Source organism: Apostichopus japonicus, chromosome 16 (genome assembly GCF_037975245.1).
Source record: "Apostichopus japonicus isolate 1M-3 chromosome 16, ASM3797524v1, whole genome shotgun sequence".
NCBI classification, from domain to species: domain Eukaryota; kingdom Metazoa; phylum Echinodermata; class Holothuroidea; order Aspidochirotida; family Stichopodidae; genus Apostichopus; species Apostichopus japonicus.
Window position 1 is genome coordinate 15,840,748 of NC_092576.1, and position 21,150 is coordinate 15,861,897.

Genomic DNA, 21,150 nt, shown 5'->3' on the forward strand with positions numbered 1-21,150 from the left:
TTAGGCTGTTGATTTTATTTAATTTTTAATGTTCAAGTCAGTTTCCCTGAAATAATGCAATCATATGTGTCACTTCAAATATTTTTGTTGCGTTTCACTCATCGTTCAGTTATCTTCCCACGGTTGTTCGCACGTAAGGTGACGTATAAATGATGAAATGAAACTATACATTAAACAACCCTTATTTTGAAATGGTGATACCGAATATACTTTCAAGTATGGAAGTTTTGTTGAACTTTCGTGGGACACTTCTACTACATTTGACACAGGGGGTTCAACTTATAAGCTGTCCAAAAGTACATTACAACTTAATTAAACTGTTATACTGAAACTATTATACTGTTATACTAAAACTGAAACTGTGAAACTGTTTGCACCCTCACATAACTTTGGTTCACCACCTTTCAAACGTTATATCTACAACTATGAAGCAACTTTGGACAAAAGGTCTAGAAGAAGTAACACTTTTTTACATTTTCAGAAAATGACCGCTCGTGACGTCCACTGACCTTCATATGTAAAATATTGATCGCATGTAGGAAATCATAACTCACACAAACCAATCACGACATTTTAGTCCTATCGACCATTGCATTAGCTGTGGCCTACGTTTAATTATAACTGAAAAAAAAACATAAAACGCCCTGTTTTGAGCCCTCAATGACGAAAATAAAATGTTCCTCACAGATTTGGTTCACCACCAATCAAACTTTATATCAACAACATTTCAGCAAAATTGGACAAAAGCTCAAGAAGTAGTGGCATGTATTACGTTTTCAGAGAATGGCCCTAAAGGACGCTCAAATTGATAAATTTCAGCGACATTTTCAGCCAAATGGAATGAAAATTGACGAAACGACAGTTGGTCAAACACGGTGGCAAAAAGTGATAGAAAGTCGGCAAAATTGCGCGACAGCTATAACACAGCTAAAAGAGTTCAGCTATCTATCGTGATAAGTTAACCATTTACGTCAAGATATTATTATAATCACTGATAAATTAAGACCTTTCAAACCTCAGCAAGTTTACATCAACCATTACACACAGTGTTAGCAAAATCGAATAACCTTAACTGACTTGCTATTTCATTTTCTAGTTCCCTTTGCATGTCTTCCATAAAATACTACTACTTTTGTTTAATACCATTTGGTTTTAGAGCATTATCTTTTCTAATATTGGTATTGCAGTTAAATTGTTAATTAGTTAATGAAATTTAATTGGAAAGCAGAATATATAAAGGTTATTCAATAATTATTTGCGATGCCACTTTCATTGCTACAATGTAAATAGTTAGAAAGAAAGCTTGCCGATAAAATTGCAAGACTCGCCTACGATAATTTATTGCTGAACAAAAAGCTACGTCAAGTTCTCACACGGAATAAACGTCACACGGAATAAACTTATCTTTGAATGACTCCATTCAAATGACAAATTAAGGTAAGTTATTTATTCTCTTATTGGTGCCGATAATTCTGGGGATAAAATTTGATCCTCCCTTCTCGTGAACTTAACCTCTAAAGTATATCTTTGACATTTTCGGTGCAATTGCTGGTGTGACTTACCCTTTTTTGTATAATGATTGCTCGTTTTGTTTACCAGGATGTATACTTTCCCTATAAATATTTTTCTGCATTGCACAACTTCGCTATTTCCTTCATAGGAATAGGAAAACATTATGGAGACAAGTGTACAAGTTTCGTTGATCTTGTCTAAAATTTGAACTCGTGCAGATATAAAAAGACCCTTTGCTACTTTGAGTTTAAAAGATTTAATGTGGTATGCAACACAAGTCGAAAAACACATAACAAACTTATTTTGCGAGAATAACGTCTCGGATCTTGCAAAACTTTAGCAAAAGGAAGAACATTTTCGTCAGCAAATTGGCTAATTATGCAACGATAAGCCAGGACTATAAACGTTCTTACTATTACATATGCATTTAACGACGACTATTACACCAACTGACATTAGTAACACACTAATATTGTACGTACGTTCCTCTATACTATCCTGCACGCAATATAGCCGTACAGTAGATATGTGATTTGAAAGGTGTGCTGTGCATTCATATTTGTTGGAAGAACAACATTAATTTGTTATCATGATTACAACTTTGAAAAAAAAAACTTTTCCATAGATTTTGCATATTTTAATTAGTAAAACCTTGAAAACTGGCATAGCTACAGAAAGATAATTGCACACAATGCTTCTTCTGTATCATTTTCTTGAACAACGACATATAAAATACTATAATTCTGCCTACATATTATACATATTAACTATACAGATTTAAAACGAAAACATATGTATTACCTTTAAACTACTGGTATCCCCACAGAAAAACCTTACAGCGAATCCTCACAATATTATACCTTTGATGCAAAACGATTGCGTGTCAGGAACTCTCTTCTTTTCTGTTATTAATATTCATATTAATACGAATATTAATCTTGCCCAAAACTGAATTAGTCCGCCAACTTCACTCCTTTTTCTTCACGGGGAGTATACTTCAGACAGAGATACATAACAGTAAAATGGTTGAGTTATTTGTGTTCTTCCTTTATACATGCACTGTAACACAGCTCAAGAGATCACTCTGTTAGGTAAAGTGTGAAAGTGATACAAACCGTCAACAAGTTCTTATAAACAGGATATTGAGTGTTTTTAAGCAGCTATTGTATGCAGTCAAGAGGGTTCTTAATCATATGCAATTAAATACTTAACTTTCATTTCGTTTCCATTTTGCAAAGTCTGCTAGGCTATTAATTTACAATAGAGTAGGTGATATCCGTATATACTTTCAAGTATGGAAGTTCTGTTGAACTTTCGTGGGACACTTCCACTACATTTGACACAGGGGGTTCAACTTATAAGCTGTCCAAGGGTACATTACAACTGAAACTGTTATACTGAAACTATTATACTGTTATATTGAAAATGAAACTGTGAAACTGTTTGCACCCTCACATAACGACATAAAAATTTCCTGAATAACTTTGGTTCACCACCTTTCAAACGTTATATCTACAACTATGAAGCAACTTTGGACAAAAGGTCTAGAGGAAGTAGCACCTTTTTACATTTTCAGAAAATGACCGCTCGTGACGTCCAATGACCTTCATATGTAATATATTGATCGCATGTAGGAAAACAAAACTCACGACATTTTAGTCCTATCGATCATTGCATTATCTGTGGCCTACGTTTCATCATAACTGAACAAATACAGAACGCCCTGCTTTGGGCCCTCAATGACGACAATAAAATGTTCCTCACATATTTGGTTCACCACCACTCAACCTTATATCAACAACATTTCAGCATTATATGTCTTACGTTTTCAGAGAATGGCCCTCAAACGACGCACAAATTTATAAATATCAGCGACATTTTCAGCCAAATTGAATGAAAATTGACGAAACGACAGTTGGTTGAACACGGTGGCAAAAAGTGATAGAAAGTCGGCAAAATTTCGCGATAGCCATACCACAGCTAAAAGAGTTCAGCTGACTAACGGGATCAGTTAACCATTTACGTTAATATATTATTATAATCACTCATCAATTAAGATCTTTAAAACCTCGGCAAGTTTACATCAACCATTACACACAGTGTTAGCTAAATCGAGTTACCTTAATTAAATGACTTTATTTTACTTTTTCACTTTTCACTATTTTTCTTTCTAGTCACCTTTGCATGTCTACCATGAAATACTACTACTTTTGTTTAATACCAAATACCAAATAATATTGGTTTTAGAGTAACATCTTTTCTATGATATTGGTGTTGCAGTTAAAGTGTTAGTTAATGAAATATATTCTGAAAGCAAAATATATAAAGATAATTCAATAATTATTTGCGATGCCATTCATATTGCTACAATGTAAATTGTTAGACGGAAAGCTTGCCAATAAAATTGCAAGACTAGCCTACAATAATATATTGCTGAACAAACGCTACGTCAAATTCTCACACGGAATAAACGTCACACGGACTAAACTTATCTTTAAATGACTCCATTCAAACGAAAAATTAAGGTAAGTAATTTACTCTCTTATTGGTGCCTACATTTCTGGGGATAGAAATATGATCCTCCCTTCTCGTGAACTTAACCTGTAAAGTATATCTTTGACATTTTCGGTGCAATTGCGGGTGTGACTTACCTTTTTTTTGTATAATGATTGCTCGTTTTGTTTACCAGGATGTATACTTTCCCTATAGTTATTTTTCTGCATTGCACAACTTCGCTTTTTCCTTCATTTCTTTCATAGTAATAGGAACACATTCTGGAGACAAGTGTACAAGTTTCGTTTATCTTGTTTAGTTATATATAAAGAGACTTTGCTACTTTGAAAGATTCACAGTGGTATGCGACACAAATAAAAAAAAAATCAATTGTTTTACATAATTAAAACTGAAAGACAAAACTGGTAAGATTTAGATCTAAAAAAGGAATTGTATGTCTAGCTGCATGCAATACACAAAGCTGGTGTACAACCACTGACAGTGGGTTGACTCTGCTCACCCCGTCACCCTTTTGTTACTCTGATGTGACGTCCAAAAATCTCTCTCCCATATACAATTTTCAAAAGGCTTTACAGGAGTACAAAAATATACTTTGTTATCAATATCTTATCATGACAATATAGCAAACAACATAACACCCTAGTACCTTTTCTTAGTTAGATAAAATGCATATATTCATATCCATACATATTAGTGGAAGTGGAAGTGTATATCACTTTGCTGTAAATTCAGTTTCTCGTACGAAATTTTACTTCTATTCTACTTATATGTTTTCATTGGTTTTGAAAATTATAATTTCAACATGTCCCCTTTCACAATTTAAGATGCTGGACTATTTTGTTGAACAGTTCGTCTTGTACTGAGATCTCGAAGTCCTCATCGAATTAATCGGAAACAAACATTCTGTGATACAACATGCTCAAAATGTGGATATCGTAAAAAAAAAAATGGGAATAGCGACATAAAGTTAGCTAGCACTTATGTTTCTTGGACTATGACATTACAGGACTTAGAACCTCTCAAAGAGGACTAGTAACTCTGATGTCTTTACCTCGAGACCAACTGAGTTTAGACAATACAACTTATCTCTTTCAATCACTGATACTCCTCTCTGTAGTCTTTATATATGAATTCAAACCTGTCATTTATAGGGTGATGTGATGGCCGGTTCAAGACTGGCGCGTAGCCAGTAATATGCTAAGGGAGGGGCGAAACTGTAGATTCTGCATTGCAAACTATCTAAGCGTAGCGCCACCATGTTGGTGCGAAGCGTACAAGACAATTTTGGCTAAAAATGGCTCCCAGATCGCTGGAAATGGTACTTCCCAGGCCTTGTAAGTTGCATCTTAGCATTTCTCTTTAGAAAATACTGGCGATATCATAAAAACATTAAAAACACAAATATGCCCAAGGGGGGAGGGGGCGGCTTAACCCTTTCGCTCCCTTCCCCTTGGCTGAGCGCCTGGTTCAAGAAATGGGCAGATGAAAAACTCTGCCGGTTAGGTAAATCGTGCTAGGGTTCAAGGCACACTGGAGTTTACATATTAACTCTTCTGTGGTGGTATGGCACATTTTGTAGCCTAAGATCCCGTGTCTAGCTCCAAAAAAATCCTAGCAAAGGAGCAGTTGTAATATATTATGCTTGATGTCTAACCAAAGTAGCAAATGGTCAGGTTAGCACAACATCAACATGAGCACTTTTTAGTGTTTTTTTTTGCAAAACTAAGGGCAGGTGTCTCCCCTTCCCCAAAGCCGTATATGTCTTTATACGGCTCTGCTTTGCTCAGTTTTCGAACTGAATTTAGCCAAAGTGACTAATTTGACTGAAAAGGTTCTTGTACAATATGGTTTTAGACCTATTTTTAGACCAAGATATATTCGCACAAGTCAGACGTGCACGACATGCAATTTAGTTTAGGACTCTCAGAGAAAGCGCTATTTTTTAATTGGCCTCACGTAAGACTGGTCATTATGACGTTAAATTTGTAGCAAAGAGAAAGCAGTAAACTTGTGTAATTAGTTTTAAGTCTTTACGAGTTTGCGATTCAATTTGTTTGGATAAACTCCAACTGGTTTTGAATTGGTCAAAATCTGGTGTTGTACCAGAATCGGTCTCTATAGGAGAGGTAATGTCCCTAAAACATACTCCATTAGATCAATATTCCTCAGCAGTACTGGGAACGATGAAGTTGACAAACCCTTTCAAGATTTCCAATTAATAGCAAAATGAAATAAGAAATCTACTTGTCGATAAGTTACCTTAATTATACCGTAATCCCGATGTGCTTCAAACTTGGTGGGTGTTTTGAGGCCTGACGGGAGGAGAGAGGTAGGGGGGGGGGATTACAGCCTACGGCCCGAGATATATAGGGGATGAAATAAATAGTATAATAATATACGGTACTTAACGAAAAACGAGGAGTGCAGAAAAGGTGGTGTGATGACGTATTTGTCCCCGGAACCCGACCTGGCTATCGACTCATCTGTGTGTATGTCTAGGAATTGGCTGCAGAGCCTCATTGAATTATGTCATCATCGGACAGAGGTCAAATATCAATGACCATGCATGAGGTCGGTGAAGTTCAAAGTTTCAAAATGGTGCTTCGCTAAATCCACCTAAAACGGTTACTCACATTCAATACGTGTATGACGCAGTGATGACAACATAGCAGTCATGTGACTCAATTTTAGGACGCGCTATTACAACTCAATGGATTGCCTAAGTGCAGACTGTTTATGCTTAACGCAATCGGTCGTGGTACACGAGTTGGAGGGTGGTGGAGGAGAGAGAGATGGTAGGTGGGGAAGGTGGAGGGAGGGGAAGCGATTATAGAGTTATATAATAACGTTGAAATGATTCACCATAACGATCGAGTATATGGTATAGTCGTAAACAAATTCAACATAAAACTTACCATTTGTATTTTACTGATTTACAACGGGATTTTGTAAAATTATTCTACAATAATAACACTTATACATTATAACAGTACATGATATACAGTATAATGTCTAAAAGCTCAAGTAACAGGTATAGAAAAGAAGCATTCAGAAGGGATGATCTAACATATTTTTATCTGGAAATATTTGATTGAAACTGAGCAACCCACACCCCCCCCCCAAAACAAAATAATATCTGGTTACATCCATAAACGAGGCTCTCTGAAGGGTTGTTCATGTAACAATCTCATAATAGTGCTCTCCACTCTTGGGGAGCATCCTAACTAACAAGTGAATCAAGTTTGTAGTGTAAACGCTCTGGGGATCACGTGACTTGAAATTTAATAAATAATATAAATAGCTACTTGAGTTGTAAATAGTGTTCGATCTTTACGCGCATGCGTGAACATTGTCCGTGTAATGTTGATAACCACCCGTTCTTATATTTGGACACGTCTAGGGTCATTTTTAATATATTCATGAGGGAAATGAATAAGTTGAAGAACGTGGAGAACATATCGATCATGTTTTGGCTTAGAGCCTTTATTTTTATCCATCCATCTTGTTATTCTAGAGGATATCAGTCAATATGTAACAGTACAACTATAGCTATGTTCTAACGTAGGCCTTATGCTCATAACGATATTTGCATTAATCGTCCGCAGTTCTTTTCATGGAACGGTTTGTAGTAAATTATCCGATATATGCGCATCACAAGGCTGATACTCATATTCTTTGATACTTCATTACCATATACCACCTCGCTGAGGTGAGTTATCACCAGCGACGTAGGTAGGATTTTCGGTTCCAGAGACACGAGCAGAAGAAAAATCACACTGCCTTGCAACTACAGACACAATGCTGTGGGAACTTTACACTAACAATTACGTTTTAAAAACTGAATGAAGTGTTGTTTGCGGCTTCAGTAATATAATAACCCCAATAGCTATAGTAATAAAAGAGAAACTTCCCACTCGTAGGATACACCTGGTGTTACTCAAACACAAAATGAAACAAAGAGTGAGCAACAAGAACATATACAGCTTGGTGTTATAATTGCGGAAGTTCCTGTTACCTCGTCATCACGTGAATCGTTTCATGGGTCCTCCAATATTTGTGATAGATTTCTCGGTAATGACCCAACCAATACTGAGGCGATAATGTTGACCTGTGTATGTATATGTGTATGCATGGACGGTGCTTTGGGGGCCATGTATGTCTGAGTACGGGTTGGGGAGGGCGGGTGGTTGGGTGAGGCCAGGTGTAACCTAAAAATACAATACTAAACTTCATACTTAGACAACATTGAAAGTCAATCTTATGAAGTACAAGAATAGTCTGATAGTTTTGTGGGGCACAGCAACGGTCACATTCTAAAATACATGTGAATAATTAGCATTAATGGAGCATTTCGGAAATTTCTCTGGTAGTACCAATTATATCCTTGTGGGAATATATAATCATATACCAATATTGTTTCATCATATGCTAAGGTATTTATGTAAACTTCAAGCCTCATATACCATAGTCTAAGAATACATTTGAAGCATAGAGGGGTGCTTATATCACCCCATGTTCTCTTGTCTCAAATCCTTGACAAAGTTCAGTGGTGCCTCACCAATCCGTTTCTAAAATGGGTTGGATGAAATGGGTCACGTGGGAATGAGGAAAGTGCAATATAATTCATGCTGGATATGATATAGCACTGACGTCTGTAGTGGTCTTGGCGAGCTCCATTTTGGTATCAGGGGAAAAATCATCACCAAGAATAATGGGAGCACATTTGGCCTCATGGTGGAATGAAATGTTGCTTTTGATGGCTTAATTTAGTGCAGAACATCACTCTAAACTACGTATAGCTAGACTGGTGGGTATCGGTAGACTCTTGTTAGATTTAATCCCCAATAGCTAGCATAGCCTTTATTGGACTGTGCAAAAATTGTAGTGCAGTCGGGATACACAATGACCAAAGTTTCATGCAATGTGAATGATGATCAAATTAAACTTAACCTTCACTTGACCATTTTTGTATTTTGAGGGCCACGGCGTAGGCACGCCACAGCTAACCACACCCTTCGTCAACCCCAAAAACTTTAGCCTACAAATTACCAGTAATCTGAACATACAACCTCAACTGCAACATTTTAAGAGGGCGCTATTCTATCCTGTTATACACCAATTTAGTGTGTTTTGTGTTTCAGATATCACAGAACACACTGTTTGAATACATAACTCAATTACAGGACACCTAGATGCCCCCAATTAAAAAAATTGCCCCCCCCCCGAACTTCTATGTGTGTGGTCAAACACAGGTCTCTGATTGATGTGTCGGTTCAAGCACATGCACACAAATCATTTGTGTATAACGAATTTAATGGGTTTTTTTTTGTACTGTTTGAATGGGTACAGCTTTGTTATTATTACCGTCTCGTTTCAATCTGCTTGACGTTTCACTGTTCCCCGTTTTACAGTACCCCGTGTGATTGAACTATCTGATATAATTTGTTTCCAGATTATTTCACTTTCTGTCAAAGGCAATATAATTGTAAATAAACAAACTTTTATAACAGGAAATCAGTTTAATACCTTGGTTTATAAATGACATAATTTTGTTACTTAACTAACCATGCTGCACATTTCGAAGCGGTTATAGATTGATCAGCTATAAACGAGGTCGAGGTCGAATTTAATTTATAGTCTTATATTTTTCTCATTTGGAACCCATTAAAGGGATTTTCTTATATTATCATACCTGGTCCTACCGAGGGGATACCATTACACGGTGCTTTTCAGGGACCTTAAATTTCCTCGAAGCGGTCGAGTTTGATATCCCAGATTGCGGGAAAAATGCTTGCAAGGTTTATTTACAGGAAATGATAATAATGGATGCAAATGAGTCTCACATGGAGGATATTAATGTTCATGTGCTTAATGTATTTTCGTCGTTACATAGTCCTCAATTGAATGTTTAGTACGTGTTACCGGAAGCCGGTTAAAACGCTAAACGTTCACTGTAAATTCTGGACTGCTCACATAGCGTAAACATCTTGTCGTACAGGTTTTAGTAGTATGAAAGCAAACTGCAACACCTGAACGGCATTAATCTCTCTCTATTGTTATAGACTTGTTTCCAATAAGGAAGATGTGGTTCGTCAATGAGTATCGATAAAGTCCATTAGTGTGTTACGTGTTGGATATAACGAGGACTACTTGGTATTCCATTGATGACAGTTTTCTTCATCTTTTCATTGTTCATCAGAATGTAGTCCATTGACTTATTAAACAAATAGAATAAAGAACAGGAATCGGATAACTTTCTTCCGAGATCAAACTAGTTTTATCCTGAGACGTGTACAACGAATAGATAGACCGAAGAGTTGAAGACATCCCCGAAGATCATGTGTAGTATATGTTCCCTTTTAAGGGAATGATTATACACAGTCACAGTATCGATGCAAGGGGACTGGGGTTGAGAGCGGATCAGACGTTCGGTAGTTTGGTTTTCGTGCCCAGGTTCTTTCCTTACTTTTCTTAAAAAATATATATAGAGAATGTTCGACAGGTAGATTTTGCTGTAATTTGATAACTCACTTAAATAACTCAATAATGAATAAGACAGAATTTTAGTCTTGATATGTTATAACACAAAGAAAACAGACAACTTTCAATCCAATAATGTTTCTGTAGCTATTCCAGTATTTTCAAGATATGTATCGTTAAATATACTTAATGTCTGGAATATTCGTTTAGGCTAACTTGATGGTGACGTCGGCTCCTCATTGCAGTGCTTATAGTTAATATACGGTTGTTTTTTAGGTCAACCAGAAAATGTTTGTTAATATTCATATAAGCAACAGAGCACTCTTGGATGGCAATCGACATCATTTGTCCTTAACAAATTTGTAATAAATTATAAACATGTCATTTGAGACCATAATAATCTTAATATCTCCCATTGAGTTATGTAATGCAACCGATGAACTAGTCTGATGGGCTGTGTAATAAACTAAAAGGTCCAGTCACTTTAAAGAGTGGACCTCAACTATTTAAAGGGTCATTCCAAAAAACAAACATAAAATAAGTAAATGTGCTATACAAACCTATCTAGACCGAGAGCAGTGTTTAGTAACGGTCCACGGCATATCAAAGCTAATTTTGTTGCTGAAGTTATCAAAACATAATACGGGGTATATTTGTTTGTGAATCTCAAACAAGGTTCTTAAAAATCACCCAGTTTCCGAAACTAAATATCCTCTATGAGGGTTTGCTACAACACTGCGGCTTAGAATGGGACCGCATTGACACTAGTATACTTTGGTGTTCTCACAAAAGTACTATATTGAATTCTATGTATATTACAATTTTATTTCATAGTCTTGCTGGCTTGTATGTTTATATTATTGCAACGAATATAATCCTTGTTTTAGTGTAGGTTGTGTAAATCTTTACCAACACATTTATGTCAAACAATGAGTTTAATAAAGATCCTGCAAACCCTTGTGAACCGCATGACTGTTTGAATGTGTTTGAATTTGTGCTTGACTTACCACAAATAACCCGTTACAATGAAATCCATTCCACCTTCAGAGTGACAAAAAAAGGGTCTTTTAATGAATTCGATGGCGCTAGTTTGAAACAGGTTTTTTTTTTAATATTAAATAATTATATGGCACTTAAAGGCATCCGTACATTCACTTTTAGGAGAATAGCGCCTCATCAGGCCACGTATTCAGTGGACGGTGGCTGCAAGCATGCCGGTCGCAGAGATGTCACCACCTCTGGCCAAAGGCAAGGATTCACGCACGCCACCTAGTACGCTTCTGGTCGATTTGACCGACCCTCTGCGCATCCCCCGGGTTCTTTTGCGACAACAAGGGAGACATGGCACGGGATCCTAGGCCACAAAAAGCACCATACCTACAGCCAATGGTATTATCGCCAGAGGCCTGTCTTGAACCCTAGCCACGATTTACACGACCGACGAGGAATGAGTCTTTCGTCACCCTCTTAACCACATCGGCCACCACATCAGCTAGTAATTTAAATGGTTGAATTAATATTTCAAGACTTCAGGGTCGACTACTGAAATAGAAAAAGAAAATTTAAACGTGATGGAGTCGAACTCGGTTCATCAGGGTTACCAGTCCACTGCTCTACCAACTGAGCCATTAGACGAGTTAACTTTCTACAAGCTTAATTTGGTATTGTTGGTTGGCTACAATCTATTGGTAGCAGTGAATGAAACTGCCTTCAACGAAATCTCTATTCATCCTGTTTTACTCTCATTAGAACAACGGATCTGAACATATTTATTAACAAGAAGCTCACCTTTCAATGTCTTTGTATACATTGCAGCAAGCAGTAAGAATTTCGTTTACAATTGGCTTATACCCGATACTATCGATGACTTGGAAGCAGGCAGTAAAGAAAAACGGATTCCGTGAAATCTTCTTATTCACAAAAGGTTGCTTAAGATTGTGCTCACAAGAGATTTCTTGCTGTAAGTTGTTTCCCCTTTACAACTATATTCGATGCAGACGATCATGAACTGGGATTTAGTCTAAAATTTCAACAAACAATACCTTTTCACATTTCAAGACCTTTTTGAATGAGGAAGGGACAATACTTATTAAGTCAAACACGTTAACTTCATGTGACTAATCTTATTTAAGGATATGATGGGCTGGAAATAACACAGTAATTCGAAACCCGAAACAGGATTCATAGGCCTTTGAGTTTTTGCAAGTAGATTTGGGAAACACGGGGATCGGGAATTCGTCAACTACATGACTTTGTTTAGTCTGCAGTGACTTGATGTGTTTATTGGTCCTCTGAAACTGCGGCATTTGCGTGTATATGTCCCCTTCAATGACTGTGTTCTACACACATACAGCAGTGACATGGTCGACTCTATCAGCAGCTAAAATCTCTATAAAGTATAAGTTATTAAAATTAAGTTTCCTCCTATTGATTTGAAAAGAGGTATTTGCGTCACCTATCATAGAGTGAGGGTTCGAAATAATTGACATAATTCATCCTGAAGTCTGCTTTTGTTCATCATTTGTCTTTCATCCAGAACTCTGTTTTACTATATTTAACAAATATGTTGTATATGTAATTAGACTAAGGGTCAACAGAGACCCCCCCCCCCCACCACAGCTAACTTTAACTTTATCACCTGACCCAAATTTATTCATGCAACAAATTTAATCTTGATAAAAAAGGACATCATTTGACAAATTATTGTAAGTGTTGGAAGTGTCAAAAGGAATGAAAACCAATGAGAACAAGTGAACTATAGAAACATTCTTTGTATTCCGTTTCAAGTCATGGAGGACTAGAGATTACGTTGATGCCAAGAACTAACCACCATGAAATGGGAGGAAAGCTTAAAGGAAAAGCATTCTTGTAAGAAATTCCCTCAGAAACTACACTGTATACAATCATAACAGAGCAATATGCTGCTTGGTCCTTTCTATGGATTTAAAACTAACGACATTAGATCGATAACTTTTATGCTTATACCTGAATTTTGTCATGTCACGCCTATTTCAATGACACAACATCTTTGTTTTTTTCCCCTTAATATGGGCACAATACTTATAGCATATATCTTACAGTTCTCATTATTTAATTTAGCTGTGTCCGCTGACAGGCTACTGATTTGCTACATTCCACTACAAGAGAATACACAACACACAAATCAATGGGAACAAACATAACAGAAAGTAAATTTGAATCAATGGTAAATAACATGAAAAAGTTGACTTTACTTTACAACATTTAGCATATAGCCACTCATCGATCTTGTAGACATAATTATATCCTCTCATTCATATACGCACAATAGGAGCAGGGACATGTTTCACGTTTTTCGGCATATCAAAATTGACTATAACCTTTAAATCAGGGAGTCCTACACCCAACCCCTCGAGGCGGAAGACCAAAAATACCATAGACAACACAAATAACAACAAATACGGTAATTATAACATGGCATTCATTTCCAAAGAAATATTGCATGTGCCATCTATACCCGTTGATAATGATTGTCGTCTGTGTTTTTCCACCTAATTGATAATTTCTGATTTTAGGGTTTATTTTGTTATACTGCATTCCATTTCCTTGATATATTCAATGTTAGCTAGTGATATTTTGATAAAACGTGATATTTGTCACTAATACTGTATAGTTCAGTGACGTCAATACTTGTGATTTCTTTTTCCAAGCTATTTACTTATTTTAGATTGTAATTGAGTTATCCTTGGTCAAGCTTTAAACACAATTACACTACCCTTGTTGACACTGTTGAATTGGACGAGGGTTCAGTTTATATTTATACTCACCGAGTAGACAGCACATGAACGGAGCACTTTATAACCTATGACATTGAAAGTTAAGTGATAGAATTAAAGTTATTTCAAAAGCTTTTAAAGGGCAAACTAAATCAAACCTTCGTTAAAACCCCGCAAGGTAGTAGAAAAGAGGGACAAAGAAAGGAGATTATGCATGCACATTAATGCATATGTTGATTTAGCTGTGATAACCCATTAGCAGTTGATTGTTTTAACGCATTAATTACTGCAAACATGGATCTTCACCGTTTTGTCAGAGGGCGCTGTCATACCGTTCCTAATAGGGTGTGTCTAGGTTCTGGGTCCAAACAGAGCCGTAGATACGGCTCCTGTTCCTTATGCGCATGATCGATCCTTTTTTAAGTTCTAACGTTCTCAATCTATGAACTGGTTGTGAAAATATGTTTAAAGAGGTTTAGCAGACGTGATTAAATTTATCTCAAAGAAGCCTTCTGATTGGTTGATTACTAGACGTACATGTGTAAAATTTGTCAAACAAACGATGGGCAACATTTTGTTAGGTAAACTGTGCTCGTTACAGGGGTGGTTAAAAAAACACTTGTTAGTTCGAATATGTCACACTATATGTGAAAAAGCGAATGCGCTGGTACTTTTCCCAGAAGTGTTAAAGATTCCCCAAAGGCATTCTCAAATATTTCAAAGATTGCAGGTCGTCCACTTTCGCGGAACTAGATAAGACCGATATGACATCGCTTCACCGTTTATTCTAGGCATGACTGATGATCAATAACCGTCAACATATTTCTGCCAAACACGGGCAGGTATACTTCAAGAATATGATATCGCGAATATATGAATATTTTTAATTTGGGGATAATATTTGTGAATGCATCTGGCAACAGCAGTGTGAATGATGTGTTGAAGTTGTCTTTGTTCTTCTTTAGGCATATTAAAATCATGTATTCACAGAGGAATATCATATGCTAAGAAGAAGAAGGAAAATGAAAGGTTGCACTTTGATGAATTTTTATATACAGACCAAACACACTTTGCAAATGTATCACATTCCAAGGGGAAAATAGATTTCGACATTGGTTGTACTTACAACTCTAGATAGAATAACAGGACAAGTTTTCCCTGTTTTGACCACGTTCTATAAACCAATTTGAGCGACATTAAATGAATGGTGCTGGATGTGTGAGTAGATCGCGAGAGTGGGGGTGAGAGAGAGAGGGAAAGCCAATCCCTCTCAGGGTTATAAAATGCAGTGCGGCGTGCTGTAAAGACGGAGAGGACTTTGGAATGTCCTAGTTATGATGTTATATTTGTTGGACACTTCCAGCTCAATAAATGGCTGGCAACATTATTGCTTAACGGTATTGCGGTTTTCAAAAATTCTATAAGACCATAAGATTACTCAAGATAAGATAGTTATCGTTCGAAGTAAGACAAACCATTTAAAAATGTTAATCATGTGAAGGTCAACAAGGAGAGTAATAAAGGAAATTGATTCGATCCTCCGCTCCATTCGCTCGCCCGATAACTACCAAAACACCAGTTAGTCCCGCATAGAAACAATTCCCTGTTTTGACCACGTTCTATAAACCAATTTGAGATTTACAGTGACACACTCCATTCATACGGACTGGACATGTAGTTATACCGCATATTTGTCAGGCTCGACGATGCTGTTTAGCTGCTCACAACACAGTTTACTTTCAAACAGTAAATATTATAGTGTCTTGAATGTAGATATTCTTGATATAAAGATCGCTCTTGATCTTATTTCAGGAAGAAGTAATTACTAGACAGCAGATTACTAAATTAGAATAAAACCGGGCAGAGGTCCACCTGGGTTTAGGGCTTTTTTCAAGAAGAATTTTACTTTTGTAATATATGCTACGATTGCCCAAGAGTGAATTTGAAATAAAGTCGAATATATTAGTAAGTCAAACTACTTCTTATCTCGAAAAAGAACCGTTATCTCTAAAGGAGAGGAAAGTTTGTGGCTATTTCAATCTCAAAACAGCTCATAGTTAATAGCGAACGCTAATCCCCTTCTTTAGCTGTTAAACTGGCGTCTGTCAAGATTCTCCGGTTAAAAGCTATCTGACGTATATTGGTTTAGAACTATGGAGCGCCAAAAGAAATAACTGTGGTTTAAACTGTGACATTTTATAACTCAAAAATTAAAACAAGCTATGAAGCTGGGATCATTCAAAAATTATCTGATAAACACTAATTAATTGTCAGTCTTTTCATCCCTTAAATGAGATTCAAAAACGAATAATACATTTTGAAGTTTGTCTCGTCTTTAAGGTGAACTCCTTGATTCATATTACAACTTATGTCTAGAATCCAGTAACTCATAAATATGGGAGAATAATAGTAAGTATTTCGATGCTGTCAATTTAAAACTTAATAATGCTTCAAGTCACAAAATAGAGGAAGTAACTAATCCCCTCCCCCCCCCCCCTTCAAGAAAGAAGAAAGGGTTCAGATTTGTCAACAACCGTAATATCCGAGGTCATTTAAAACCCCCGGGAAAGATAGGGAAGGAGCCAGGGGAAATATAGACAAGAAAAGTGTATGCACATGTTCATAATAAAATTAATGAAAAATTCTCTGGCTCGTCGCAACACCTTGGATGACATTTTTTTTAAAACTGTTTTGAAATGCTTTGACAACAAAACACCGAAATTATGATTCCTAAACATTTTTATTTTGAATTTTCGCTACATCGTTTACTATTATGATTAATTCCCACACTAATTGTAACCCTGTCTCGCTATAAACTTAAAATCATTTGCGCAGCGTGTAACATGTATACAAAGAGGTAAAGTAGAAAGAAGGAAAAAGCATGGTCGGTTATTTTATGGTTTGCGTAACGTGTAACATGTATACCAACAAGCAGGAACAATCATGGTTATTTTTAACAAAAATCTTAAAAGGAGGAACTATCTACCACGCACAGCAGTTTTATTAAAACGGTTGTATGGGTCAGTTCCAGCGGCGCGCTCTCTTTCGCCATTTGTTATGTGTACTGTATAGAGGTGTTTGTTATTTGCTCTCATTTGTTAAGTAGTACAATAAACTGCTCGACACGGGTTCTGGAATCATCATACAGCCTCCGTGGTACAATAGGATAAATATCAGAGCAATTTGAGCTATACAATGAATCACTCAGAAATCTTGACGACTTTAAAATATATTTACCAAATTGTAAATAGAACTTTACTGATAGTGTGCTTGAATGGCCTTTTGATTCAACTCCACCGTACTCATTTATATTGGTTGAAGCTCTCTGCGGTTAACTGCTTAAACATTGCTAGATTCTTCTAACATTTCTTTAACCACTACAACAATATTACATGTCGCATAATGTGCGCCTTCACCACATTCTGTGTAATTATCAGCACTCTCCTATACCATGAAGGTAAACTCCCTTACTGATGGAAACATGAACAAAATCAAAACAAAAGAAAATTACAATTATAGCTGCATCTGATTATTGTTTGTCAAAGAACAATAATAAGGATTTACAAAGCATCAAATAAAGATTCTTGAATTGCGAAACTCAGTAAGAATGTCACGGGTGGGTTGGATTTTAGTAATAGCCGCCAACAGCTACCCTCAGAGTGCTACGTTCGGCTCCATAGCGGGATCAGGTAAATTGTGTTAGATCAAATAACGAAACGGGTTTGGAGTAGGTTTATGTAAACCTGATTGTTATTTACAGCGTTTGAAAATAGCTGGTCCGATTTCTAGCCAGGTTTGAACTATAACGGTTTCACCACTGCATACGTCGAGGATGACTAAGGGTCGGAAATACTACAATATACCGGGAACAGTCGTGGGGAGACTCAAGGACGAATCCCACTTAACCATGTATAAACTCTGACGAAAAAATAGTTTTACCACAAACTACAACGGCTGTGGAAATTATGCTATACCTCTATGGTAATCGATGAAGCGATTGTCACGCCCATTACCTTCAACAAAATTTATTTATGGTGACCCTGTTAACTAACCTGAAATACTATTCAGACCAACACTCACCTGCTCACATAACGCACGCAGCTCTGTTATGCATGGTTACTGATTTGTGCAGTCGTACCTTGATTCGTTAAGCATATTCAAATAGTAGGCTAATAAGGCATATATTTGCTCGGTGTTAATTCTTGTTACACTCTGCTATAATTACAAACATACTGTCTATGTTCTTATTTCCCATTTTAATGTTGAAATTATCGTAAATAAGACATCCAAAACTTACTTTCTTTGAAACATGGAAAAAAACAGACATAAGTGTTGGCAAAATGCTGCCCAAAAAATATGTGAACACAAAAAAAAACTATTGAGTTAATTGTTTAGTACTACCTCTTGAAAATATTTACATTATTATCATTATAGCATCTTACACAAAAGGCTGCCTTGTAATAATTTATTTACACATTTTCATTGTTGCCTAATTTCATGCACAGTATCGCTACATCTTGCAATTATTTATTTACACAGTATCATAGTAACCTATCATCATGTACAGCATCGCTACAGATTGTTCTTATAGCATTTTACAATGCTAGTCCGCAAAAACTTAATATTTGATACTTCAGTTTTAACTTTACAAGTTCCCCCCCCCCAAAAAAAAAATAAAAAAAATAAAAACGTTTAATATGCCTGCAAAAAAAACCATGTAATGGGATGTACTGCCAACGTGGTGGGAAACATGCTTGTCTTGCTTTTGCAAGTTCATAAGACCAACAGTTATCACTTTTTCCACATGTTTTCTTAATATTCAAGTACAACATTAATTTTTCTAGCTATCACTATTGTCTAATTTTTCTTAGTTTACTGCCTGTGATTAATAATTCCTCAGTACAATTGCAGTGTGTCTGTCATTGTACTCACACTACAACATAGTTGCGTGTACTGGCAACATAAATCCGATCTCTGTTAATGATTTTTAATCGTACTCATACCAAGGGAAATACTTACTTTTACTCGTACTAATCTTGTTTTTATTATAGTTAAACACAAATGTTATTTCTGTTTATGATTTGTAATCGTACTCATACCAAGGTAAATTTCTACTTTTACTCGTACCAATGTTGTTTTACTTCTATAACACAAGTCTGATCTATGTTAAGAATTGGTATTCGTACTCATACAAATGAAAAGTTGTACTTGTAACCGCAGTGACGTTGTTGTACTCGTAAAATACAAATCTGATCTTTGTTTACTTTTTTTTGTAATCGTACTCATTCCGAGGGAAAAACCTCACTTTAACTCATACCAATCTTGGTTTGTTAGGATATCACAATTCTGGTCTCTGTTTATGCCTATAGGTCTCGCACCACAATTATTTGTTCCATTGACTTACACATTAAACTTGTCACATTCAAGACCTGCCGAAACATAGATAAAAGTTTTCAACTGGTGTATCCTACCCATCACATGATAGCTGAGAACTTTGCCTATCATGGCACTTGCCAACTTCTATATCATGACCTTTAAGATTTTGAGCTAGAAGAGGAGCAAGTTTAGCATACTGAACCCACATTTTTCCATATGCTCGCTCGGAATAATATCAACATTTAACCAAAGAATTTCTAAAATGGTTTATATCCCCTTCAATCCTCCCTATTTTCCCACCATCTGTACTTTAAATAATGCTCTTTCATAGGCAGAACAAATAATGATAGTAACTGATAACATGCGTAAACAAGCATTACCTTAGGTACAGTACTTTTACCTCTTTTCTCTGACAATGGTTAAGCTTTCGAGCGAACGAACACTACTCTAATTGTGGTACGGTACCTATACAAGAAGTTAACACTACAACACATAGATGTGTCTCTACCCTATGGCTTTCCAAAGAAAAATCGTGAAAAAGCGTACGCAAACATTTGTCTCTTATCTATGGTCATTTTTAACTAACAATGAAATAATATGCATATTTGTTTGTGCTAATGACATAACGAAATTCGGTATGCCAGGTGATGTTATTCTTAAAAAGAGTAACATCATGCATCAAATGGTAAAATGATAGCGTCAGCAATCAGTTGATAGTACAGTTCTTAGCCATGATAGTGATTAGCATCTCGTCATCTTGATTCCAAAGTTAAAAGATTATGTAATACACACACTTTGGGAGAAAGGAGGGAGAAAAACAAATAATAATACGTCAAGTATATTCATCTGTAGTTAGGTTTTAGCATAATTTAAATTAAAAAAATGCAAAAACAAAATTAAGAGTAAAACTCCGGGAGAACAGTTCTCTTTAGAGGAACAGCCTAGCCCAGCTACCGGGAAGAGTTATGTTCTTTATTTTTTTTTTTTTTTTTAGCTACTGGTCTCTTCACGGGAAGGTGGGATTGCCACGTCTGGGGCAGCCTCCCAATTATGTTTAAGTATTATAGCTCCCTTTCTAAATATTTTGCTTGTCTACCTACTATTATTACAACATTATATAAAAAAAAATGGATGGTCTGTTTTGTTAAATAATTTGTTTTTTGCTAACCTGCAGGAGCCTATCAGGCATCGATCAGGCATGACACACTCTGATCATCCACGCTGCTGATTATCTGTTATATTAACAAACCTGCCACGTCGCACTGCAATATACAACCAATACATCAATGCAACACACAAACGGACCAACAGATTCTGGAAATGACGTGACGTCATTATTGTCGTGAGTTCTTAGTATTGAAGATCGTCGACATCAGTTATCGAGAAACTGGGTTTTACACAGTAAATGACTGGTAACGCACACTGAACGACTGTTTTCTATTGGCGATCAGTGCTTGTTTTGACTCACGTTAAATTTGATTCACAAGTGTTTGCAATGATTTTTTGAAAAGGC

The 21,150-nt window shown here is 36.3% G+C and overlaps 1 protein-coding gene across 11 annotated transcripts in view; it reads right to left on the reverse strand.

The window, feature by feature from the left end:
• LOC139982960 (uncharacterized) overlaps positions 1-21,150 on the reverse strand; it is a 499,934-nt gene that overhangs the window by 43,609 nt on the left and 435,175 nt on the right. Inside the window, exon 1 of one of the 11 annotated variants that reach the window (XM_071996197.1) lies at positions 2,314-2,656. The exons of 9 other annotated variants lie outside the window; for them this stretch is intronic. The gene's annotated coding sequence lies outside the window, so the exon portion shown is untranslated. Of the gene's footprint in view, positions 1-2,313; positions 2,657-21,150 lie in introns of those variants that run through there. One more of the 11 variants, XM_071996202.1, reaches the window with a different exon arrangement.